The sequence below is a fragment of the Chiloscyllium punctatum genome, chromosome 51 (genome assembly GCF_047496795.1).
Source record: "Chiloscyllium punctatum isolate Juve2018m chromosome 51, sChiPun1.3, whole genome shotgun sequence".
NCBI lineage: Eukaryota > Metazoa > Chordata > Chondrichthyes > Orectolobiformes > Hemiscylliidae > Chiloscyllium > Chiloscyllium punctatum.
This window is the reverse complement of record NC_092789.1, coordinates 791,138-807,942: the sequence shown is the minus strand read 5'-3', so window position 1 is coordinate 807,942 and position 16,805 is coordinate 791,138.

Here is a 16,805-nt window from a genome sequence, read left to right as displayed (position 1 = left end):
ACTGTCTCTGCGACTGTAGGTTATTTCAGTTGTTGGCAGAAGTCATCGGATGATTGGTAAAAATTGAATTGTTTGCGCATATTTTGGTAAAATTGATTAAGAAAGAGTAAATATGGCCTCACAACGACCAAGATAATATATACGTGTGAAGGGAGATGGGGAGGTACTCAATGAATACTTCCTTGCTGTGTTTAGCGTCGAGAAGGAATTGAAGACATGAGACCTTGCTGAAGTTAATGGTCATATCTTGGGAACAGTCCCTTTCCCAGTAGAGGAGGTGTTGGATGTATTAGAATGTTTGAAGGTGAATAAGTCTCTTAGGCCTGCCCAGATAAATTCAAGAACGCTGCAAGAGCCTCTGAACGAATTTGTGGGGTGGCGGGGGGGATGTCTGGCTGGTATGTTTGCTATAATGTTAGCCACGGGGGAGGTCCTGGAAGACTGGAGGTTGACTAAAATTGTGCCATTTAGCCAGACGTGCTACAAAGAAAAACGTGGGAACTATGCACAAATAAGTGTCAACGTTGTGTTGGGTACGTAAATTGAGATGACTCTGATAGAAAACTCTGTAATGTATTTGAAAAGGCAATGTTTGATTAGGAAGAGTTCGAATGGCTTCTTGAGCAGGAGATCATGCTTGACAAATTTGTTCGATATTTGATGAGCTGACCAACAGGGTTGACGAAGGCAGTGCGTTGGGCATGGTCAGTATGGATTTTGAAACGTATTTGATAATGTTCCAAATGGCAGTGTGTTCGGGATGGTTACATCGCATGGAATCCAGGGAATGCTGGCAAAATCGATACATAATTAGTAAGATGGTAGGATGCAGGTGGTAATAGTGGAAGGATGATTGTTGGACTGGAGATCTGTGTCCAGTGGAGTGCTTGAGGAGACGCTGCTAGGCTGATTATTGTTTGTTGTCTAAATGAATGATTTGGATTAGAATGTACAAGGCATGATTAGCAATTTTGCAAAGGTGGAAAGTGTGGAAAGTTGTCTGAAATTTAGCTCGGCGTTGGTCAGCTGGGGATGGGGACCGTGAGATGGTGATTGGTCTTAATTATAGATCAGTGTGAGGTCTTGCAACGTTAGCAATTATTCAGTCCTCCAGGACATCACGTGTGCTCAAAGATGCAGCAAATATATCTGTTAAGACGCCAGCTTCTTCCTCTCTCACCTCCTTCAATTGACTTGGAATAGATCCCATCTGGACCTGGGCACCAGTCCACCTACATGCCTTTTGAAATACAACACTTTCTCCCTCCTTATGCCGACATGACCGAGAGTAATCGAATATCTATCTCTGATGTCAACAGCCGCCACGTCCGTCCCTTCGCTGAATACCAATTGAAAGAACTCGTTAAGAATCTCAGACATTTTTTTCTGACTCATGAATAACGTTTCTCCTATGTCCTTGAGTGGGCCAATCATTTCCCTTGTCACTCACTTACTCCTTATTTTTGAATACAAGGCCTCAGGATTTTACTTAACCCTGTTTGCTAAAGAGATCTCATGACCCTTTTATCCTTCTGAATTCCTCCTTCCAGATTGGTCCTACATTCTCAATGTTATTCCAAAGGTTCGTCTGTCTTGCATCTCCTCGATCTTGCTTCATGTTTCCTCTTAGCTCGTCTCACAATTTCATTTGTCATCAGTGGTTCCACAATCTTTGCAAGTTCTATTTTCATTTTGTCGGAACATGTTTCCTCTGCAATTGAATCATCCGCTCTTTCAAACCCCGACTCCTATCAAATATAGATTAACCTTCAAACAGCTCTTCCCATTCTAAATTGCCGAGCTGCTGCCGAGTTTTGGAATAGTTGGCCGTACCCCAGTTTACCATTCTTCTATTAGGACCACTCCCACCTTTGTCAATGAGAATACTAAAACGTATGTACTTGTGATCACTATTCCCAAGCTAATCCTCTACTGAAACATCAACCACCTGGCCGGTCTCATTCCCCAACACCATGTCCGGTATAGCCTCTTCCGGAATTCGATTATTTATATAATGCTCCAGAACGCCCTCCTCGATGCTCCCGAAAATTGCTGCTCCATCGACATCACTCACACGAAGTTAATTCCAGTAAATGTTGGAAAATTGGAATCTCCTGTCGCCAACACCCTGTTGCCCGAAATCTGTCCATAATCCATTTATATATTTGCACCTCGAAATCACGTTCGCTATTGGGAGGCCTGTAGCATATCCCTAACATTGTTACTGCACTCTTAGTATTTCGGACGTCTGCCCATATTGCCTCACTGCTCGAGTCCTCCATTGAACCCTCCTTTCTGACAGAAATGCAACATCTCCACCAATTTTACTGCCCTCTCTATCCGGCCTGAAGCATGATATCCTGGCAAATTTAGTTGCCTATTATTGCACAAAATATGGACCCAAACATTGAACAAAATATGGTGTTTCGGGACTGAAGGTTATTTAACGATCTGAATCGCTAATTGGCTGGCTGAAAAAGACAGAGTGCGGTGATTGATAGGAAATGTTCATATTGAAGCTCAGTTATAAGTGTTGTGCCACAAGGATCTGTTTTGGGGCCACTGTAGTTTGTCATGTCTATTAATGGTCTGGATGTGCTGCCGTTGACGGGGAGGGAGATTGAGTTTCAAAGCCATGAGGCATGCTTAAACTGTAAAACAAACTGGGAATGCTGAACCCGGGCTTTGCTTATAGTTCTGGTCACAAAACTATAGGAAGGATGTGGAATCTTTCGAAAGGGTTCAGAGGGGATTTACTAGGATACTGACTGGTATGAAAGGATAGTCTTACGAGGGAAGACTGAGAGAACTGAGGCTGTTTTCGTTGGAGAGAAGAACATTGAGAGGCAACTTAATCAAAACGTGCAAGTTGATCAGAAGCTTAGATACGGTGCACAATGGAAGACGTTTTACCCAGGATGGCGATTACTAACATAGCTTTAAATTGAGGGGTGAGAGATTCAGGACAGATATCGGGGTAGTTTCTTTACTCAGAGAATAATTGGCTCATGGACCGACCAGTCTGCAACAAGAATAGACTCGCCGACATAAAGGGCATTCAAATAGACATGGGACATAGATATGATCATTAACAGAACGGTGTAGTTTAGATGGGCATCAGATTAATTTCACAGGTTGGCGCAACATGGACGGCCAACGATGTTACGTTGTATGTTCTATGCTCTATGTTCTGTGCCCTTCCCTCAACCAAGTCTAAGTAAAGCAATAATGCCATTCTGTCAGGTACTACCCCAAGTTAATCTACCTTTCCTAACAACGTTCTTGAATTAAAACATGTGCATCTCAGGCAACCACTCCCTTTTCTATCATCATGAGCACCCTGCCTAAACTTCTCCTGAGTCAAGTTGACTGCAATTTCTAGATCCTTCTAGCCTTCAGTTACTTCCTTCCTACTGTCCGCTACCCTTCACATTTGCTTCCCATCCGCTCCCACAATGGTTTAAATCCACCACAACAGCGTTAGAACAAGCATCCCCAAGGACATTGGTCAAGTCCGACCTAGGTGCAGGCAATCCAAATTATCATTGTTCCATTTCACAAGAAGCAGTTCTGAAATCTCAAAAATACGAAACCCTCCCTCGGACCATCTCTCAAGCTACACATTCATCCTGCCTAAGCCTTAACATGGAATCTGATGAGCGGGTGTCAATCTTTGCAATCCTGAGATTACCACATCTGAGGTCTTAATTTTAACATTGCTCTCAACTCCCTTAGTAGTGCGTATTGATTCTCACCCCTTTTCCTACCTCCATCATTGCTATCTATATGCACCACGACAATTGGCTGTTCATCTTCCCTCTTCAGAATGTTCTGCAGCAGATTTGAAACATCCCTGACCCGTGCACCTGTGAGTCAATATACCATTCGGGAGTCTCGTTTCCGACCACCGCACCAACTATCTGTTCCCGTTACAATTGAGTCTCCTATGACTATGGCCCTTCCACGCTTTTTCATTCCTTCTCTACAGCAGTTTTGGTGCTCTGAACCCCACTGATGTTGCCTTCCCCTGGGGTGCCATCTCCTGAAACAGTCTCCAAAATAGTATACCTGTTTTGGAAGGAGATGACCCGAAGGCGACATCTGCACTGCCTTCCATCTCTTTCTCTGCCGTTTCGTCACGGATTTCGATTCTCCCTCAGTAATCCTCATATATGGTGTGACCAATTCACTAAACGTACTATCCACAACTCCCTCAGCATCGCGTAAGCTCCAAATTGAGCCCATCCGCAACTCCAGAGATGTCCTGCGGGCGAACAAGTGCGGCAGCAAGACTTCTGTCCCACATGTGAAAGAGTCAGGGACATCAGGCGTGGTCTTAAGCTTCAACATTGGAAAACCGAAGGAAAACACGGGTTATCTCCTGCCATTTGTAATGGTATGCTTACCTAAGGAATAACAAACAAAAGGAAAAGCTTTTATCAATCACAGGATAAAAAGGAAAAACCTTATCAACACACCACTGAGTCCTTTGGCTTGGATTAGGGGAGAAATGCGGTTGGGAAACATTCCACGTGTAGTGTCTCGGGTTTATCCACTCACCAAATGTATCAGTGCACTCACCTTCCGAGTGCGCATTTTGACCGCTCCCACTCAGGTCTTCGCTCACACCACTCTTGCAAATTATGCCTGCCACTTTTTTAGGGAAACTTTCCTTCCTGGCAGGTCAGTGGTCCTCTCTTTCTCTGTTTCTCTCCATCGCTCCTGTGAATAAAATAGTTTAATCCCTCCCAAACATAATCATCAAAAGCAACCCCGAGGACGTTGGTTCTAGTCCAGCCCAGGTGTAGACTGTGCAGTATGTAATAGTCCTACCTGCCCCAACACCAGACTCAATGTCACAAAAGGCAGAATCATTCCTCCTGCACAATTGCTCAAGCCATGCGTTTATTCTGCTCATTCTTTCATTTCTACTTTGACGAGCAAGGGTAACTATCCTGTTATTCGTACTTCTGAGGTCGTCCTTTTTAAATTGGCTCCGAACTCTCTAAACTCTGCTGGTCGGGCCTCAATCCATTTTAACCACATCATTGGTGCCTATATGCATCACGATAATTGGCTGTTTACCCTCCTCCTTCAGAATGTTGTGCGGCCGATCTGAGTGCACCTGAGAGGCAACATACCAATGGGGAGTCTGGTGTTCGACCACAGAACCGTACTTCCGAAAAGACATCCGTGCACTCAAAGCTCGAAGGCCACTGACGCTCGAGTTTAGTCCCTTTTGCGTAGGAAAATTTACGTTCCCGTCAGCCACTTCTCTCCTCTCTCTCTCTCACTCTTTCTACAACACACACTCTCTCTCAACCTCATTTCCGCCCCAAAAATGATGGTCGTTGCTGGCTACCTTGCAATCCCCTAAAACCCCGTCTGAAAGTTGCCTCTTCAACTTTAAGTAATATTGTTCTCCCTGTGGAATAGATGTCCCACATCACTTGTTATCCGAGATTCTTTCAAACTACCATCCCTTCCTTACCACTGGGACAAAACTGGCCAGCACTTTCACGAGGTGCTTCTAAAAGAAACTCCTCATTTTTGTTCTGCATTTCCCTGAGAATATTGCTTCCCAATCTCGGTGTCTCAGTTCATGCCGAAAAGCAATCTATTTCCCAAGCCCCCATTTAAATCCTTTCCCAAACGGTCTACTCCTGTCGCTCTCCATGTGGAGAGTAAATGTCATGGAGTTGTGATCACGATCACGAAAATGCTCTCCCATCGAGAGATCTGACACCTGGTCAGGTTCGTTGCCATGCAGTTAGGACACCGGTCTCATCCTTTATTTCCTACATCCTGAAATAGGAACAGGCCCTTGCCTCCATTCTGTCTGCACTAAATTACACAGAGTGAATGAATAAATGAAAATTGAAATAAAAGAGAATGCTGGGAACGTGAGTCCTACTGTTTAAAACACTTACTTCAGACGTCGGGACTTCCATTTGCCGAGAGGTGCGAGAGAGGAGCAAATGACTGCTGGGCAGTTTTTAAGTGGGTGAGCTCTGTACATGAACGACGCCTCCTGAACTGGAGGGGCGCTAATGTCCTGGGTGGGAGATTTCCTCGTGTGATTCGGGAGTTTTTAACTTCGTTTGAAACGCGGTTAGGAATCAGAGACACATGTCTGAGAGGGGGTCAGTTGTAGAAGGGGTTGTGACAGGAATTATTGAATCTTTTGGGACGGTTTCTCACGCGATGAAATGAAGGAATCGGTTAAAGTACGTCTGCTTTAATGCAATGAGTATCCGAAATAAGAGTGACGAAATTCCAGCGTGGATCAGAACTTGGGCCTACGATGTTATGGCCAAAATGGAGACGTGGTTTTCACGGGGGCAGGAAAGGTTGCTTGATGTTCAAGTGTTTAGAACTATATAAAGAACAGTGAGGATGGAAAAATTGAAGGGGGTGTATCATTGCGCATGAGAGGATGCATCACAGCTACAGAAACGAAGTTTGTTGAGGAAGGGCTGTTAACTGAGTCAGCATGGGTGGAAGTTCGGAATAGCAAAGGAACAGCCACCGCAATGGAGGGTTTCCACAGACAACCTAATCGAAGCAGAGAGATTGAAGAACTCATAGGCGGGCAGATTCTGGAAAAATGCAGAAGAAGCAGGGTTGTTGTTATAGTTGATTTCAACTTTCCCAATATCGACTGCAACCTCGTAAGTGCAGATGGTTTGGATGGAGCCGTTCATGTCAGATGTGTTCAGGAGTGTTTCCTTACTCAGTATGTAGATAGACCTACAAGGGAAGAGGGCATTTAGGATTTGGTGCTTGGCAACGAGCCAGGGCAGGTGTCAGATCTCACCGTGGGAGAACACTTTGGTGATAGTGATCACAACTGCCTCACATTTAGCATAAACTTGGAGAGTGAAATGAGATGTCACCAAGGGAAGACATTTAATTGACGAAAGGGAAATTATGACGCTATCAGATAGGAGTTCGGAAGTACAGACTGGGATAAGTTGTTCCACAGAAAGGGCACAGCAGACATGTGGAGACTATTTAAGGATCAGTTGTTGCGAGTGATGCACGAATTTGTTCCACTGAGACACGTGAGAAGGGGTAAGATTAAGGAACCTTGGATGACGACAACAGAGGAACTTCTCGTCGAAAGGAACAAGTCAGCTTACGTAGGTGGAGGAAGCACAGCTTTAGAGGACGACAGGTTTGCAAGAAAGGATCTCAGAAATGAACTGAGGAGATCCATGAGGTGGCAAGGAAAACGATTGGTAAGAAGGATTAGGGAGAAGCCAAATGCGTTTTACTCATAGGTGAGGAATAAGAGAAAGATCAGGGAGATGGTCGTGCCGATCAGGGATAGAGTAGGGAATTTGAGCTTGGAGTCTGAGCAGATAGGGGAAACCCTAAGTGAGTGTTTTGCTTCGCTTTTCACGAAGGAAAGGGAACTTGTTTTTTAAAAAGATATTTTTATTAGAAATTTAACATTTTTACAAGATAACAAAAATAAACAAAACTCTCAAATACAAAAATTGATATACAATTATATCAAATATAACATCCAAAATTTTACAAAAGAAAAAAAAAATACCGAAAAAGAAAAAAAAGTCTCAACTGTCTACTAATCTAACCTACAACTAACCAGAGTGCATATGTAAGTCTCTTACATGCTCGGAATGTGTTCACATCAAATGTAATAAAACCCGTATTCATGCGGGATTCATCTCCTAAGGGGCCCCAGACCAGCCAGGTTTGTAATCTCAATTAAATAAAAGCCCTTGTTAGGATAGCCAAAATATCTGTATTTATGTAATTCAAGAAGGGCTGCCATATTTTATAAAATAATTCGGTCTTTTGGTGCAACATATTTGTAAGGAAGTCAAGGGGAATACATTCCATAATTAATCTCTGCCAGTTTGAAAGTCCAAGCGGGCCCTCAGCCACCCAGTTCACCGAAATATTTTTCCTTGCACAGAAAGAGAGAATAGAAAATAATCTCTTCCCATGCATATCCAGGGAGGGAAAGTTCGAAAAGCCCAAAAGGAGAGATACAGGGTCCACTTTAATTTCCATTCCTAAAATTTCTGCCATGGTACTTGCTACTTTAGTCGAATATCTACGGATCTTATGACAGGTCGATAGGCAATGTACAAGAGTGCCCACCTCAGTTTTGAATTTGGGACATATTGGAGATGCGCCTGCCTTAAATTTTGCCAATCGAACCGATGCTATATGAGCCCTATGAAGTATCTTCAGCTGGATAGCCTGGGTTCTGTTACAGATAGTAATTCTAGCGTTTTCCCAAATATCATTTCACGTTTCTATAGATATTTCTAGTCCCAAATCCTGATCCCATGTTTTAAGCAGATTGTCCATATCTCCCGATACTTCATCATGTTGTAAATGATAAATAGTACTGACGGAGGATACCCCCACTGGTCGTAGGACGCTATAATCTCTATCTGATTTATAAAGACTATCTAATAACGTAGTCTTCTTCTGTATATAGTCTCGAATTTGGAAGTATCAAAAGAGGCCTCCATTTGTTAATCCGAATTTCTGACGTAGCTGTTCAAAAGACATCAGGACCTCACCCTTAAATAGGTCCCCTAGACATGAGATACCCCTGGATCTCCAGACTTTAAGAGTGGCATCTATAAACGCCGGTTGGAATCCCCATGCTCCCACTATCGGTGCAAAAGGGGATGTTTTACGTGAGTTACTCTCATTTTGCCTTAATTGTGTTTAGTATTATAGGGTTTTTACAGTGATCTGTAATGATTTTCCTCTTGTCTGAAAATAAGAGGTTAATAAGTGGGTATTTTACTTGAGAGGCCTCGATGTCCAACCAGATTGATTGTGGATCAGACAAGGCCCAATCGGCTATGCAACTTCACAGGGAGCTTCACTGATATTTCCTAAAATCTAGGAAGTCCAATCCTCCCCTTGTCTGTGGAAGCTGTAGCTTCTTCAGCTTAATGAGGGGCCGTCTATGATTCCAGTTAAAGGAACCCAACCAGCCATATAATTTACGTAGAGCCATCCTCGGCAGCATCACCGGAATCATTCTCATAGGGCATAGGATACGGGGTAGGACATTCCTTTTAATTAGTGCTATTCTACCCAGCCAGGAAATTGGAAGGTCTCCCCATCGCTGGAGGTCCTGCCTTATCCTTTCCAGTAAATGCACAAAGATGGCCTGGTAGAACTGACCAAATACTGGGGTAATAAAAATACATAAATATAAGAAACCCTCCAGGGACCAACGAAAGGGAAAAAGGGATCCGTCCACTAAGTGGGGTATCATAGCAAGGTCAACCATTGGCATAGCCTCCGATTTTGAAAAATTAATTTTATCGCCTGAGAATGCGCTAAATGTATTTTTAACTTGGTTTAGGCGAGGAATGGACATCCGAGGATTACTGAGGAATAGAAGAACATCATCTGCATAAAGGGTAATTTTATATTTACCTGTACCAATCCTCGGAGCCGTTATATTAGGATCAGCTTGTACAGCTTCTGATAGTGATTCAATTATTAGCGTAAATAAAAATGGCGAGAGAAGGCATCCCTGACGGCAGCCCCTACCCACACTGAAGATATCCAAACCTAATCCATTGCCAACCACAACTGCTTTGGATCACTATAAAATGTTGAGACCCATTTGGTAAACACCTGTCCAACGCCAAACCTTTCCAATGTGTAAAACAAATATGTCCATTCAACCCTATCAAATGCCTTTTCCACGTCTAATAAAACTACTACTCCTGGTATCATTCCCTTTTGGCAGGCTTGAATCATATTCAAAACTCTACTAATATTATTGGGTGATCTACGGCCCTTAATAAACCCCGTCTGATCCTACTTTACGATATGTGGTAGTACCCTTTCTATTCTCAGTGCTAACGTTTTGGAAAGGAGTTTAAAATCTACATTTAGCAAGGATATTGGTCTGTATGACGTACAATCTTCTGGATCCTTTCCTTTTTTAAGGATAAGAGAGACATTTGCCTCTTTCAGCGAAGGCGGGAGACAGCCCTGACGATATGCATAGTTATACATGTCCATAAGTGGACCAGCCAATATTTCTGCAAATTCTTAATAGAATTCAGCTTGAAAACCATCTGGGCCCGGTGCCTTACCGCTCTGAAGTTGCTTAATTGCATCAAGTATTTCTTGGATTGTTAGAGGAGCATTGCTGCCTCACAGCGCCAGAGACCCGGGTTCAATTCCCGACTCAGTCGACTGACTGTGTGGAGTTTGCACGTTCTCCCCGTTTCTGCGTGGGTTTCCTCCCGGTGCTGCGGTTTCGTCCCAGAGTCTAAAGATGTGCAGTTCAGGTGAATTGGCCATGCTAGATTGCCCGTAGTGTTACGTAAGGGGTAGATATAGGGGTATGGGTGGGTTGCGCATCGGTGTGGCGGTGTGGACCTGTTGGGCCAAAGGGCCTGTTTCCACACTGTAAGTAATCTAATCTAATCTAATCATCCAAGGAGCAGCAGATTCCATGTTTCGGGCATGAGCCCTTTGTCAATCGTTTTAAATGCAGACGTTTGGATGCTGACTGACCTGCTGCGCTTTTCCAGCAACACATTTTCAGTTTATAAATATTTGGCAAAGCATAGTGTGATTAAAGGCTGTCGTGAGGGAAAGGTAATGCCTCATAAATCTTATTGAGTTCTTTGAGGAGGTGTCAAGACAGGTCTGTGGGATGTGGGGGAAATAATGTTACTTCTGCAATTCCATTTTACAAAGTAAATGAGCTCACACCAGTGTGTAATTGTTTTAGGCAAGAGCTGAGTCAACAAGAATGGAAACGATGTGGAGGAAATATGTAATTGTTTTTGTATTAGCTAAAATTGTATGTCAGAATGAGATGTGACAGCAAAACAATGGTAGACATTACGGGCAAATAGATAAGATGTTGGGGGGGATGAAGTTAAGCTTGATACGCCTGTACAAACAGTAGGTATAAACATCTGCCTCCCACTTTTACAAAAATCCAGGAACAAACCCCAATTAAAAGGGTCATAGGCATCAGAACGGCTTCGGGAAAGGCACAGATGAAGGGGGTAGATAATGATGAAGAAAGAATATGCCTAACAATGACCTATAGCAGGATGAGGTCAAACAGCCTTGTGAGGCCAGAAATAAGCATTTTGTCACAGACAAGGCCTAATAAGGCAAGAGATAAAGAGGGTATTGGGGGCCGGTCTTAGGGAAGTGGAAGATGTAAGCAGGGGAGGAGCAATGTAAAACAAAAGACATCAAATCATATAAATATTATGTATGAATTGAATTTGGTGTGTGTATGTCCTCTACCTTATAGACACTGGACATCTCACCCACTTGCAAGTGTAAAATAAAGGACACTGCTGATTCAGATTTTGTCTCGGACTGCAATTATGGAAGTGTGTGAGCATTGTTTCGCACAATTAGGGGCTGTCCGGGATTTCCTTCCATCACCGGGGGGAGTCACTGGCCTTGGACACTGGGAAGACGCGTCCCGTTCCCCATTGAGGAGCGGTCTCATGTCCTGGTTTGGTCTTCTCCCTTGGGCGACTGGTACGAATCCCACAAGAGGGACATCTGAATCGGACAGGGATAGGCGCTCGACAGAAAATACGGCGACAAGGGGCCAGGCAACACTGTGCACAGACCGAGGTAAGAAACCTGACTTTTAAGTATTGCCTTGGTGGCCGGGACAAGGGGTATTTACTCGCTGAGGGACTAGCGAGGGCCCCGGGAAATAGGGGGTAGGCAGAGTAGCTGTCACCGAGTACAGGAAGAAGATAAAGTCCCTGGTAACATTCCTCCTGAAAGTCCGTTGGGAAGGATGTTGCGGGAATAGACAAGCAATACTTGTCCAAGGGCAAAAGATAAAAAGAAAATGATTAAATATTGTTGTTTAGTATGGACCAAAGACCCAATCCTTCGTCCGGCTGCCATCTGGCCAAAGTATGATTCGGACGAGGATTGGGTCTGTCAGTATTTAGGTTTGTATGTGAATAAAATACAACCTTTTAGTCAAGAGGAGGCGGACTATGCGTCCTATCGGAAGGGCAGTTTGGGAATGTTGGTAGTAAAGACAAAGGATTCCCCCTCTGCCCCACCTAGTCCCTGGGATCCTCTTCGCTGTTTACCCCCACCCCGTACCAGAAAATCAGGTTAGGTGAAAATGAGGGAGGAGGCGAGACAGACAGACAGGGACAGGAAACAGATGATTCACGAGAGGAGGATGAAGGGGCAGTGGACGTGGATGTTGTTGTTCCTGACCCTCAATCCTCAGTAAAAGAAAGCACAGCCACAGTACATGTAGAGGATGCCTCCGGAGGATCTAAATCAAAGCGTAAGTGGGGGGGAAAGAAAAAAAGGGAAGAACGTAACGACTTATCCCCTTCGGGAGGTACCAATAGGGGACAAAGAGATTGGGTTTGTAAGTGCCCCCCTCAGCAGTGGGGAGCTCAGAACATTTAAAAAAGAAATGAAGGTCTTGGTTGAGGATCCGGTGGGGCTATCTGAACAAATTGATCAATATTTGGGGCCCAGTCTGTATACCTGGGCTGAGCTAATGTCTATTTTGAATATACTATTTACTGGGGAAGAAAGGGGATTTATATGGGGAGCAGCCATTAAAATATGAGACAGGGTACAACCGATTGGAGATGAGGATGCTGGACAGGGAGAGGTGAAGTATCCCCTCAGGGACCCCCAGTGGGAAAATCAAAATCTGGAGCAGAGAAAAGAAATGAGGGAATTGAAAGACCTGATTCTAAAAGGAATAAGAGAGGCAGTTCCGAAGTCACAGAATTTGACTAAAGCCTTTGAAGTTAGACAGGAGAAAGATGAGACTCAATGCGGAAATATTCTGGAATGATCCCTGAGGACCCAGTGGCATAGGGTCTTTTGAAAGTACATTTTGTGACAAAGGTATGGCCAGACATACAGAGAAAGATACAGAAGATAGAAGGGTGGAGTGAAAAGCCAATAGATGAATTGTTAAGAGAGGCACAGAAAGTGTTTGTAAAGAGAGCAGATGAGAGACAGAAACAGAAGGTTAAAATGATGGTAGCTCCGGTTGATGAGGTAGTTAAGAAAAGAATGGAACCAATATTGAGCAACCGGAGCGACGGGTGGCAGCAGGTCGGACAGAGAGGAAGGGGGAAAGGGAGAGGACAAGGGGGAGTATTTGATAGAGGGTTCGAGTGACAGGGGCAGAGCTGGAGGACTCCACAGGCAGCATGCTATTATTGTGAAAAGATAGGGCACTTTAAGCGGAAATGTCCGGCTCTGAAAAGGGAAGAGAGGGCAATTCCGCTTATGAATTTTGATGAAGAATAGCGGTGTCAGGTGTTCTTGCCCTCGGGGGCCCACCAGGAACCCTTGATAAACCTGAAGGTGGGACCCTATAGGGAAGAGGTAGTCTTCCTAGTAGATACGGGGACAGCACGGTCATCGCTGAATTTTAAACCAAAGAAAGTAGAAATGTCGACACGGTCAATTACTGCTTCAGGGATTAAAGGGGAGGGATTTACTGTTCCAGTATTTGAACCTATGATGATAGAAGGTCCTAAGGATAGGGTCACAGGGGAATTGTTGTATATCCCTGATATAGGAAGTAACTTACTAGGGAGAGATTTAATTGTCCTCTTAGGACTGGAGATTGGAATTCAGGAAAAAGAATTAGTTGTCCAAATGGCAATGTTGACAGAGGATATGGAGAGAGAGATAGACCCTATTGTATGGGCTAGAGAAAGGAATCGTGGAAAATTACAGATCCCTCCACTTGAAATAAATTTAAAAAGGAAAGGGGACGTTGTCTGTGAGTGACAATATCCCATTTCCATAGAAGGTAAACGAGGACTGCAGCCAGTAATTGGAGGATTGATTAGAGATGGACTGTTGGAGCCATGTATGTCTCCTTATAATACCCCAATACTACCAGTGCGGAAATCCGATGGAACTTACCGATTAGTGCAGGATTTGAGAACATTAAATCGAATAGTACAGATCAAGCACCCAGTGGTGCCAAACCCCTATACCTTATTAAGTAAGATCCCTCATGACCACAAATGGTTTAGTGCGATAGATTTAAAGGAAGCCTTTTGGGCCTGTCCCTTGGCAGAGGAAAGTAGGAATTTGTTTGCCTTTGAGTGGGAAGACCCTAAGACAGGACGAAAACAGCAATACCGGTGGACTGTGCTTCCCCAGGGGTTTACGGAATCCCCGAATTTATTTGGACAGATGTTAGAACAAATATTGGAGAAATTTAGCAGCCCCAAGGTGACTACCCTGTTGCAGTATGTAGACGACCTCTTAGTAACAGGAAAAAGAAGAGAAAGAGTAGTAGAAGCCACTAACAAATTATTGAATTTCCTGGGCCAGCAAGGACTGCGGGTATCTAAAAACAAACTACAATATGTGGAGCAAGAAGTGAAATACTTGGAACATTTATTTAGTGAGAGAAAGCGAAAGATAAGCCCGGAACGGATAGAGGGAATAGTGGGGATGCCACTGCCCAGCACTAAAAGGGAGTTACGCAATTTTTTAGGTCTAACGGGTTATTGCACATTGTGGATTGATTCCTATGCACAGAAGACTAAGAAATTATATCTCAAACTATTAGAGGGGGAACCAAAATGTCTAAGTTGGGATGATGAGGAAAAAGAACTAGTTGAGAAACTCAAAAGAGATCTGATCCATGCCCCCGTGTTAGCCTTACCTTCTCTAGATAAACCTTTCCACCTCTTTGCTACCGTGGATAAGGGAGTGGCTTTGGGAGTATTGACCCTGAGGTGGGGAGGAATGAGACAACCAGTAGCATATCTTTCGAAGCTACTGGATCCAGTATCCCGGGGGTGGCCTGAGTGTGTGCAGGCTGTGGCTGCCACTGCACTGTTGGTGGAGGAAAGCAGAAAGCTTACATTTGGGGGAGCCCTAATAGTAAGCACTCCACACCAAGTGAGAACAATCCTAAACCAAAAAGCTGGGCGATGGTTGACAGACTCGCGGATTCTGAAATATGAGGCAATATTAATAGAAAAGGATGATCTAGTGTTGGTCACTGACAATTGTTTAAATCCAGCTGCCTTTCTTTGGAAAAGGGAAGGAGACTCTCCTCAGAATCCAGGGCACGATTGCCTTGACATTATAGAATACCAGACTAAGGTCCGCATGGACCTCAGAGATGTTCCACTTCATACAGCGGCTAGACTTTTTATAGATGGATCATCCCGGGTGAATGAAGGGAAAAGATATAATGGGTATGCAGTCGTAGACGGGACAAACAGTAGTGTGGTGGAGGCAGGACAGTTGCCAAATGGGTGGTCAGCTCAGACTTGTGAACTCTATGCATTGGAAAGAGCCCTTAGGGCATTAGAGAATAAAGAGGGAACAGTATACACTGACTCTAAATATGCATTTGGTGTTGTGCACACTTTCGGTAAGATGTGGCAGGAACGAGGGCTGATCAACAGCCGAGGGAAAGAATTAGTACATGAAGAATTGATTAAACGGGTCTTGGAGTCCCTATTACTTCCCCGAGAAATAACAGTAGTGCATGTAAATGGTCATCAGAAAGGAAATGCACTAGAAGTTAGGGGAAATAGATTAGCCGATGAAGTGGCTAAGGAGGCAGACCTGAACCCACAAGAAGTGGTGATTCATTCCCTAATACCTACTGTCCCAGGTCCTCGGGAAGCTCCTATATTTACTGAAAGCGAAGAAAATGAATTGAGGGATTTAGGGGCTGTAAAACAGCAGACGGGCATTGGAGGTTACCTGATGGAAGGGAAATGTTAAACAAAATGATGATGCGAGAGATTATGGCTGTCCTACACCAAGGCAGCCATTGGGGAGGACAAGCAATGTGTGATTTAGTTCTTAGGGAATATGGATGTAAAGGAACATATCCAATTGCTAAACAAATATGTGAGGGATGTATCATATGCAAAAAGGTAAATAGGAAAGTCTTGAGAAAACAGACCCCGGGAGGAAGAGACCCAGGATTGAGATTTTTCCAGAGTACACAAATAGATTATACTGAACTCCCCAGGGTAGGCAGACTAAAACAAATGTTGGTCATAGTAGATCATTTATCCAGTTGGGTTGAGGCATACCCCCTAGCTACCACCACTGCAAGTGGAGTGTCTAAAACAATATTGGAGCACATAATTCCCCGATATGGGCTCGTGAACCATATTGATTCCGATCAAGGAACTCACTTTACTTCTAAAGTGTTACAGGGGGTAATGAAAGGGTTGGGAATTTCCTGGGAGTTCCATACTCCGTGGCACCCGCCATCATCGGGAAGGGTTGAGAGAATGAACCAAACACTCAAACGACAGCTCTCTAAATTGATAATAGAAACCAGACTCCCTTGGACCAAATGTTGACCTATAGCTCTCTTGCGAGTACGAACAGCCCCAAGGAAAGATTTGGGACTATCCCCCTATGAAATCTTATTTGGATTACCTTACTTGGGAACGAATGGAGAATTGCCAATTCCCGAAACTAATGATTTGTTTTTAAAGAAGTACATACAGGGTTTGTCCTCCTCTTTGTCTTTCCTAAGGAAACAGGGTTTATTGGCACAGACTTCACCCCTTGAATTCACCGTTCATTCCATCCAGCCGGGCGATTGGATCTTAGTAAAATCATGGACAGAGACTAAATTACAGCCGGACTGGGAAGGGCCGTACCAGGCTCTTTTCACTACCGAAACGGCAATAAGGACAGCGGAGAAAGGCTGGACTCATTACACGCAGATCAAAGGGCCAGTGGACCCTCCCGTGGAGGAAGAAGTCTGGACAGCCGAATCAACGCAAGATCCGCTG